Genomic DNA, 10,412 nt, shown 5'->3' with positions numbered 1-10,412 from the left:
GCTCAGCTTTTGAGGAGGAAAGTACTTGGCTAAGAAAGCTGTGACCAGCTTATCCCAAGAGTTCAGGCTGTCTTTGGGTTGAGAATCCAACCATAATCTAGCTCTGTCTCTTACAGCAAAAGGGAAAAGCATGAGCCTGTAGACTTCAGGATTTACTCCATTAGTCGTAACAGTATCACATATTTGCAAGAATTCAGTTAAGAACTGAAAAGGATCTTCAGATGGAAGTCCATGAAACTTGCAGTTCTGCTGCATCAGAGAAACTAATTGAGGTTTCAGCTCAAAGTTGTTTGCTCCAATGGCAGAAATGGAGATGCTTCTTCCATGTAAATTGGAATTAGGTGCAGTGAAGTCACCAAGCATCTTCCTTACATTATTATTATTTTCGGCTGCCATCTCTTCTGCCTGTTCGAAAATTTCTGAAAGGTTATCTCTGGATTGTTGTATTTTAGCTTCTCTTAATTTTCTCTTCAGAGTCCTTTCAGGTTCTGGATCTGCTTCCACAAGAATGTTCTTATCCTTGCTTCTGCTCATATGACAAAGAAGAAGGCACAGAATAATAATAATAATAATAGAGATCCTTTATACCACAGTGTAGGGATCCCTTTGTGAGTGGAAGAAAAGAGGGGGAGACAAAGAATGTGATGTAAAGGAAGAAATGCAACTGTACTGATGGAAGAGATGTGAGATGAGATGTTAGGATATGAATGAATAAATAGAATAGGATGTGGGAGGTATAATTTTCGAAAATTATTTTGAAAAGGAGTTAGTGATTTTTGAAAATTGGTTTTTGAAAATTTGTTAGTATTTTTCGAAATTTTTTTTTTGAAATAAAATTAAAAATAAAAATAATTAGTTAATTAAAAAGAAATTTTTGAAAAAGGAGGAGATATTTTCGAAAATTAGAGAGAGAGAGTTAGTTAGGTAGTTTTGAAAAAGTTAAGAAACAAACAAAAAGTTAGTTAGTTAGTTGAAACAAATTTTGAAAAGATAAGAAGTTAGGAAGTTAGAAAAGATATTTGAAAAGATATTTTTGAAAAAGATAAGATAAGAAGATATTTTTGAAAAGATATGATTGAAATTAGTTTTTGAAAAAGATTTGATTTTTAAAATCACAATTAATGACTTGATTCATAAGAAATCACAATATATGATTCTAGAACTTAAAGTTTGAATCTTCCTTAACAAGCAAGTAACAAACTTCAAATTTTTGAATCAAAACATTAATTGATTATGTTATTTTCGAAAATTTGGTATAAAAATAAGAAAAAGATTTTTGAAAAATATTTTTGGAATTTTCGAAAATAACTAAGAATTTTGAAAAAGATTTGATTTTTGAAAAAGATTTTGAAAAAGATAAGATTTTCAAATTGAAAATTTGATTTGACTCATGAGAAACAATTTGATTTTAAAAATTTTTGAAAAAGTCAATCCAAATTTTCGAATTTGATGAGAGAAAAAGGGAAAGATATTTTTTTGATTTTTGAATTTTTATGATGAGAGAGAAAAACACAGAAAAAAATGCAATGCATGAAATTTTTAGATCAAAACAATGAATGCATGCAAGAATGCTATGAATGTCAAGATGAACACCAAGAACACTATGAATGTCAAGATGAACATCATGGACACAATTTTGAAAAATTTTTAATGCAAAGAAAACATGCAAGACACCAAACTTAGAATTCTTTAATGCTTAGACACTAAGAATTCAAGAATGCATATGATAAACACGAAAAGACACAAAACAAAAAATCATCAAGATCAAACAAGAAGACTTACCAAGAACAACTTGAAGATCATGAAGAACACTTATGAATGCATGATATTTTCGAAAAATGCAAGATGCATATGCAAGTGACACCAAACTTATGATATGACTCAAGACTCAAACAAGAAACACAAAATATTTTTGATTTTTATGATTTTCTAATTTATTTGGGTTTTTTTTTTCGAAAATAGTATGAAAAAGAAAAAATAAGGATTCCAAAATTTTTAATATGAATTCCAGGAATCTTGCCATGTTAGTCTAAAGCTTCAGTCCAGGAATTAGACATGGCTCACTAGCCAACCAAGCTTTCAATGAAAGCTCCAGTCCAAAACACTAGACATGGCCAATGGCCAGCCAAGCTTTAGTCTTTAACACGAGAGTATATTGATCTTGATAACAAAGTGTAAGCCTCAGTCCAAATAAATTTAGACATAGCTTTACAGCCAGCCAGGCTTCACATGCTTCATGAAACACTAGAATTCATTCTTAAAAATCTTGAATGAAAATTTTTTTGAAAACATTTTTATTTTTTTTTCGAAAACAGATGAGAGATTTTTGAAATTATTTTTGAAAAATTTTTGAAAAGAAAATAAAAAGAAAATTACCTAATCTGAGCAACAAGATGAACCGTCAGTTGTCCAAACTCAAACAATCCCCGGCAACGGCGCCAAAAACTTGGTGCACGAAATTGTGATCTTCAGGCTCGAACAATCCCTGGTAATGGCTCCAAAGCTTGGTGCTCTGATCTCAATACATAATTGTCACAACTTCGATACAACTAACCAGCAAGTGCACTGGGTCGTCCAAGTAATACCTTACATGAGTAAGGGTCGAATCCCACGGAGATTGTTGGTATGAAGCAAGCTATGGTCACCTTGTAAATCTCAGTCAGGCAGATATAAAGTGATAATGGAGTTTTCGAAATTTTATAGTAAAATAGGGATAGAGACACTTACGTAATTCATTAGTAGGAATTTCAGATAAGCGAATGGAGATGCTTTTCGTTCCTCTGAACCTCTGCTTTCCTGCTATCTTTATCCAATCAGTCTTACTCCTTTCCATGGCTGGCTGTATGCAAGGGCATCACCGTTGTCAGTGGCTACATCCCCTCCTCTCAGTGAATAATATGCTCACGCACCCTATCACGGCACGACTATTCATCTGTCGGTTCTCGATCATGCTGGAATAGGATTCACCCTCCTTTTGCGTCTGTCACTAACGCCCAGCACTCGCGAGTTTGAAGCTCATCACAGTCATTCAATCATTGAATCCTACTCGGAATACCACAGACAAGGTTTAGACCTTCCGGATTCTCTTGAATGCCGCCATCATTCTAGCTTAGCCACGAAGATTCTGGTTAGGAGATCTAAGAGATATTCATTCTAGCTTATTTCATGTAGAACGGAAGTGTTTGTCAGGCACGCGTTCATAAGGGAGAAGAATGATGAGCGTCACACATAATCATCACCTTCATCATGTTCTTGGGTGCGAATGGATATCTTAGAAGCGAAATAAGAAGAATTGAATAGAAAACAGTAGTACTTTGCATTAATCTTTGAGGAACAGCAGAGCTCCACACCTTAATCTATGGAGTGTAGAAACTCTACCGTAAAAATACATAAGTGAAAGGTCCAGGCATGGCCGAGATGGCCAGCCCCCTTGATCTAAGAACAATGCGTTCAAAGATGATCCTAAGATCCTAAGATGATCAAAAGATGCCTAATACAATAGTAAAAGGTCCTATTTATAATAAACTAGCTACTAGGGTTTACATGAGTAAGTAATTGATGCATAAATCCACTTCCGGGGCCCACTTGGTGTGTGTTTGGGCTGAGCCTGAGTGTTGCATGTGCAGAGGCCATTTGTGGAGTTGAATGCCAGTTTCTGTGCCAGTTTGGGCGTTCAACTCTGGTTTTGGATCCTTTTCTGGCGCTGGACGCCAGATTTGGGCAGAAGGCTGGCGTTGAACGCCAGTTTACGTCGTCAATTCTTGGCCAAAGTATGGACTATTATATATTTCTGGAAAGCCCTGGATGTCTACTTTCCAACGAAATTAGAAGCGCGCCATTTTGAGTTCTGTAGCTCCAGAAAAGCCACTTTGAGTGCAGGGAGGTCAGAATCCAACAGCATCAGCAGTCCTTCTTCAACCTCTGAATCTGATTTTTGCTCAAGTCCCTCAATTTCAGCCAGAAAATACTTGAAATTACAGAAAAACACACAAACTCATAGTAAAGTCCAGAAATGTGAATTTAACATAAAAACTAATGAAAACATCCGTAAAAGTAACTAGATCCTACTAAAAACATACTAAAAACAATGCCAAAAAGCGTATAAATTATCCACTCATCAGTCCACAGATCCTGAGTGGATCCTGTGGGGTCCACAGATCCTGAGATGTTCAAGGATTTACATCCCTGCACCCTTTAGGAACGTAAAAATGCCTTTGTACCCAACTCTGGGCGTTCAGCGCCAGGTTGGTGGCCATTTTGGGCGTTCAGCGCCCATTTGTGTGCCATTTCTGGCGTTGAACGCCAGAACCATGCCTGTTCTGGCGTTCAGCGCCCAGAAGCTGCCCATTTTGGGCGTTTAGCGCCAGAACCATGCTCTGTTCTGGCGCTGAACGCCAGACAGATGCTCCTCCAGGGTGTGATTTTTCTTCTGCTGTTTTTGATTCCGTTTTCAATTTTTATATTTATTTTGTGACTCCACATGATCATGAACCTAAGAAAATATGAAAAACAATAAGAATTAGATAAACATTGGGTTGCCTCCCAACAAGCGCTTCTTTAATGTCAATAGCTTGACAGTGGGCTCTCATGGAGCCTCACAGCTGTGCAGAGCTTTGTTGAGACTCTCCAACACCAAACTTAGAGTTTGGATATAGGAGTTCAACACCAAACTTAGAGTTTGGTTGTGGTCTCCCAACACCAAACTTAGAGTTTGACTGTAGGGGCTCTGGTTGACTCTGCTTTGAGAGAAGCTTTTCATGCTTCCTCTCCATGGTTGCAGAGGGAGATCCTTGAGTTTTAAACACAAGGGAGTCCTCATTCCATTGAAGGATTATTTCACCTCTGTCAACATCAATCACAGCTCTTGCTGTGGCCAGGAAAGGTCTTCCTAGGATGATGGATTCATCCTCTTCCTTTCCAGTATCCAGGACTATGAAATCAGTAGGTATGTAAAGGCCCTCAACCTTTACTAATACATCTTCTACTTGTCCATAAGCCTGTTTTCTTGAGCTGTCTGCCATCTCTATTGAGATTTTAGCAGCTTGCACCCCATAGATTCCCAGTTTCTCTATTACAGAGAGGGGCATGAGGTTTATTCCTGAACCAAGGTCAGACAGAGCCTTAAAGATCATGGTGCCTATGGTACAGGGTATTATGAACTTTCCAGGATCCTGTCTCTTCTAAGGCAATGTCAGTTGATCCAGATCACTTAGTTCATTGATGAGCAAGGGAGGTTTAACTTCCCAAGTATCAATGCTAAATAATTTGGCATTCAGCTTCATGATTGCACCAAGAAACTTGGCAGTTTGCTCTTCAGTGACATCCTCATTCTCTTCAGAAGAGGAATACTCATCAGAGCTCATGAAGGGCATAAGGAGGTTCAATGGAATCTCTATGGTCTCTAGATGAGCCTCAGAGTCCTTTGGTTCCTCAGAGGGAAGCTCCTTATTGATCACTGGACGTCCCAGGAGGTCTTCCTCCTTGGGATTCACGTCCTCTCCTCTCCTCACAGGTTCGGCCATGGTGCTTATGTCAATGGCCTTGCACCCTCCTTTTGGATTCTCTTCTGTATTGCTTGGGAGAGTACTAGGAGGGATTTCAGTGATCCTCTTACTCAGCTGGCCCACTTGTGCTTCCAAATTTCTAATGGAAGACCTTGTTTCATTCATGAAACTTACAGTGGCCTTGGACAGATCAGAGACTAAGTTTGCTAAATTAGAAGTATTTTCTTCAGAGGTCTTTGTCTGTTGCTGAGTTGATGATGGAAAAGGCTTGCTATTGCTAAACCTGTTTCTTCCACCATTATTAAAGCCTTGTTGAGGCTTTTGATCCTTCCATGAGAAATTTGGATGATTTCTCCATGTTGAGTTATAGGTGTTTCCATAAGGTTCACCTAAGTAATTTATCTCTGCTATTGCAGGGTTCTCAGGATCATAAGCTTCTTCTTCAGAAGATGCCTGTTGAGTGCTGTTGGATGCAGCTTGCATTCCATGCAGACTCTGAGAGATCATATTGACTTGCTGAGTCAATATTTTATTCTGAGCCAATATGGCATTCAGAGTATCAACTTCAAGAACTCCCTTCTTCATAGGCGTTCCATTACTCACAGGATTCCTTTCAGAAGTGTACATAAACTGGTTATTAGCAACCATGTCAATGAGTTCTTGAGCTTCTGCAGGCGTTTTCTTTAGGTGAATGGATCCACCTGCAGAAGTGTCCAGTGACATCTTTGATAGCTCAGATAAACCATCATAGAATATATCCAAGATGGTCTATTCTGAAAGCATGTCAGAAGGACACTTTTTGGTCAACTGTTTGTATCTTTCCCAAGCTTCATAGAGGGATTCACCTTCTTTCTGTCTGAAGGTTTGAACATCAGCTCTAAGCTTGCTCAGCTTTTGAGGAGGAAAGTACTTGGCTAAGAAAGCCGTGACCAGCTTATCCCAAGAGTTCAGGCTGTCTTTGGGTTGAGAATCCAACCATAATCTAGCTCTGTCTCTCACAGCAAAAGGGAAAAGCATGAGCCTGTAGACTTCAGGATCTACTCCATTAGTCTTTACAGTATCACATATCTGCAAGAATTCAGTTTAGAACTGAAAAGGATCTTCAGATGGAAGTCCATGAAACTTGCAGTTCTACTGCATTAGAGAAACTAATTGAGGTTTCAGCTCAAAGTTGTTTGCTCCAATGGCAGGAATGGAGATGCTTCTTCCATGTAAATTGGAATTAGGTGCAGTAAAGTCACCAAGCATTCTCCTTGCATTGTTGTTGGGTTCGGCTGCCATCTCCTTTACTTGTTCGAAATTTTCAATCAAGTTGTCTCTGGGTTGTTGTAATTTAGCTTCTCTTAATTTTCTCTTCAGAGTCCTTTCAGGTTCTGGATCAGCTTCAACAAGAATGCCTTTTTCTCTGTCCCTGCTCATAAGAAAGAGGAGAGAAAAAGAAAAGAAGAGGAATCCTCTATGTCACAGTAAAGAGGTTCCTTATTGTTAGTAGAAGAAAAGAAGAAGAAATTCGAACACATATAGAGGAGTGGGTTCGAATTTGGTGATGATGTGAGGAAGAGATGTTAGTAGATGAATAAATAAATAGAATAAGATGAGAGAGAAGGAGGGAATTTTCGAAAATTATTTTTGAAAAGGAGTTAGTGATTTTTGAAAATTGGTTTTTGAAAATTGTTAGTGGTTTTTCGAAAATTAAGATTTAAAATTTAAAATAATAGTTAATTAAAAAGAAATTTTGAAAAAGGGGGAAGATATTTTCGAAAATAGAGAGAGAGAGTTAGTTAGGTAGTTTTGAAAAAGATAAGAAACAAACAAAAAGTTAGTTAGTTAGTTGAAACAAATTTTGAAAAGATAAGAAGTTAGGAAGTTAGAAAGGATATTTTGAAAAGATATTTTTGAAAAGATATGATAGAAATTAGTTTTGAAAAAGATTTGATTTTTAAAATCACAATTAATGACTTGATTCACAAGAAATCATAAGATATGATTCTAGAACTTTAAAGTTTGAATCTTTCTTAACAAGCAAGTAACAAACTTGAAATTTTTGAATCAAAACATTAATTGTTATTGTTATTTTCGAAATTTTGGTATAAAAAATAAGAAAAATATTTTTGAAAAATATTTTTGGAATTTTCGAAAATAACTAAGAATTTTGAAAAAGATTTGATTTTTGAAAAAGATTTTGAAAAAGATAAGATTTTCAAATTGAAAATTTGATTTGACTCATGAGAAACAACTTGATTTTAAAAATTTTTGAAAAATTCAATCCAAATTTTCGAATTTGATGAGAGAAAAAGGGAAAGATATATTTTTTTTGATTTTTGAAAAACATGAAAATTATGCAATGCATGAAATTTTTAGATCAAAACAATGAATGCATGCAAGGATGCTATGAATGTCAAGATGAACACCAAGAACACTATGAAGATCATGATGAACATCAAGAACACATTTTTGAAAAATTTTTAATGCAAAGAAAACATGCAAGACACCAAACTTAGAATTCTTTAATGCTTAGACACTAAGAATTCAAGAATGCATATGAAAAACAAGAAAAGACACAAAACAAAAAATCCTCAAGATCAAACAAGAAGACTTACCAAGAACAACTTGAAGATCATGAAGAACACTATGAATGCATGATATTTTCGAAAAATGCAAGATGCATATGCAAGTGACACCAAACTTATAATGTGACTCAAGACTCAAACAAGAAACAGAAAAATATTTTTGATTTTTTTATGATTTTCTAAAATTTTTTGGATTTTTCGAAAAATTAATTGAAAAAGAAAAATAAGGATTCCAAAATTTTTAATATGAATTCCAGGAATCTTGCATTCTTAGTCTAAAGCTTCAGTCCAGGAATTAGACATGGCTCACTAGCCAGCCAAGCTTTCAAAGAAAGCTCCAGTCCAAAACACTAGACATGGCCAATGGCCAGCCAAGCTTCAGCATTTAACACCAGAGTATATTGCTCTTGATAACAAATTGCAAGCCTCAGTCCAAATAAATTTAGACATGGCTTTACAGCCAGCCAGGCTTTACATGCTTCATGAAACACTAGAATTCATTCTTAAAAATTTTGAATAAAAATATATTTTTTTGAAAACATTTTTTTTCGAAAACAGGTGAGAAAATTTTGAAATATTTTTGAAAAATTTTTGAAAGCAAAAGAAAAAGAAAATTACCTAATCTGAGCAACAGGATGAACCGTCAGTTGTCCAAACTCGAACAATCCCCGGCAACGGCGCCAAAAACTTGGTGTTGTTGCCGGGATTGGGATCTCAGACGATTCTTGGCGCCAAACAGGAACAATTAAGTCCCCGGCAACGGCGCCAAAAACATGGTGCACGAAATTGTGATGTCCAAGCTCGAACAATCCCTGGCAACGTGAGCAACTTGGTACGCGTAATCGTGATTACACTTTAATTATGTAAAATTCATGGCTCTTTCTTTCCCTGGCAATGGCGCCAAGAACATGGTGCCAATACCATGGTTCACAACTTCGATACAACTAACCAGCAAGTGCACTGGGTCGTCCAAGTAATACCTTACGTGAGTAAGGGTCGAATCCCACGGAGCTTGTTGGCATGAAGCAAGCTATGGTCACCTTGCAAATCTCAGTTACGCAGATATAAATTGATAATGGTGTTTTTGAATAATAAATAATAGAATAGGGATAGAGGTACTTATGTAAATCATTGGTAGGAATTTCAGATAAGCGAATGGAGATGCTTTTCGTTCCTCTGAACCTCTGCTTTCCTGCTATCTTCATCCAATCAGTCTTACTCCTTTCCATGGCTGGCTTTATGCAAGGGCATCACCGTTGTCAGTGGCTACATCCCTCTCCTCTCAGTGAAAAATATGCTCACATGTTCTGTCACAGCACGGCTAATCATCTGTCGGTTCTCGATCATGCTGGAATAGTATTCACCCTCCTTTTGCGTCTGTCACTAACGCCCAACAATCGCGAGTTTGAAGCTCGTCACAGTCATTCAATTATTGAATCCTACTCGGAATACCACAGACAAGGTTTAGACTTTCCGGATTCTCTTGAATGCCGCCATCATTCTAGCTTACGCCACGAAGATTCTGGTTAGGAGATCTAAGAGATATTCATTCTAGCTTATTTCATGTAGAACGGAAGTGTTTGTCAGGCACGTGTTCATAGAGGAGAATGGTGATGAGCGTCACACATAATCATCACCTTCATCACGTTCTTGGGTGCGGATGGATATCTTAGAAGCGAAATAAGATGAATTGAATAGAAAATAGTAGTACTTTGCATTAATCTTTGAGGAACAGCAGAGCTCCACACCTTAATCTATGGAGTGTAGAAACTCTACCGTTGAAAATACATAAGTGAAAGGTCCAGGCATGGCCGAGATGGCCAGCCCCCAAAGTCTAAGAAAAATGCGTTCAAAGATGATCCTAAGATCCTAAGATGATCAAAAGATGCCTAATACAATAGTAAAAGGTCCTATTTATAATAAACTAGCTACTAGGGTTTACATGAGTAAGTAATTGATGCATAAATCCACTTCCTGGGCCCACTTGGTGTGTGTTTGGGCTGAGCCTGAGTGTTGCACGTGTAGAGGTCCTTCTTGGAGTTGAACGCCAGCTTTTGTGCCAGTTTGGGCGTTCAACTCTGGTTTTGGCTCCTTTTCTGGCGCTGGACGCCAGATTTGGGTAGAAAGCTGACGTTGAACGCCAGTTTACATCGTCTATTCTTGGCCAAAGTATGGACTATTATTTATTTCTGGAAAGCCCTGGATATCTACTTTCCAACGCAATTGGAAGCGTGCCTTTTCGAGTTCTGTAGCTCCAGAAAATCCACTTTGAGTGCAGGGAGGTCAGAATCCAACAGCATCAGCAGTCCTTCTTCAACCTCTGAATCTGATTTTTGCT

At 37.4% G+C, this 10,412-nt stretch overlaps 1 non-coding gene across 1 annotated transcript; it reads left to right on the top strand.

Moving 5' to 3' along the window:
* Positions 1-6,281: 6,281 nt before the first annotated feature.
* LOC148573647 (small nucleolar RNA R71) lies at positions 6,282-6,389 on the top strand. The gene has a single exon (XR_015905676.1). It is a non-coding gene; the product is annotated as a small nucleolar RNA R71 (small nucleolar RNA).
* Positions 6,390-10,412: the final 4,023 nt, after the last annotated feature.

Source organism: Arachis ipaensis, chromosome B2, assembly GCF_059453495.1.
Source record: "Arachis ipaensis isolate K30076 ecotype BB chromosome B2, ASM5945349v1, whole genome shotgun sequence".
NCBI lineage: Eukaryota > Viridiplantae > Streptophyta > Magnoliopsida > Fabales > Fabaceae > Arachis > Arachis ipaensis.
Note: the sequence above shows the minus strand (reverse complement) of the source record. Positions and strands in the feature narration are given on the sequence as shown.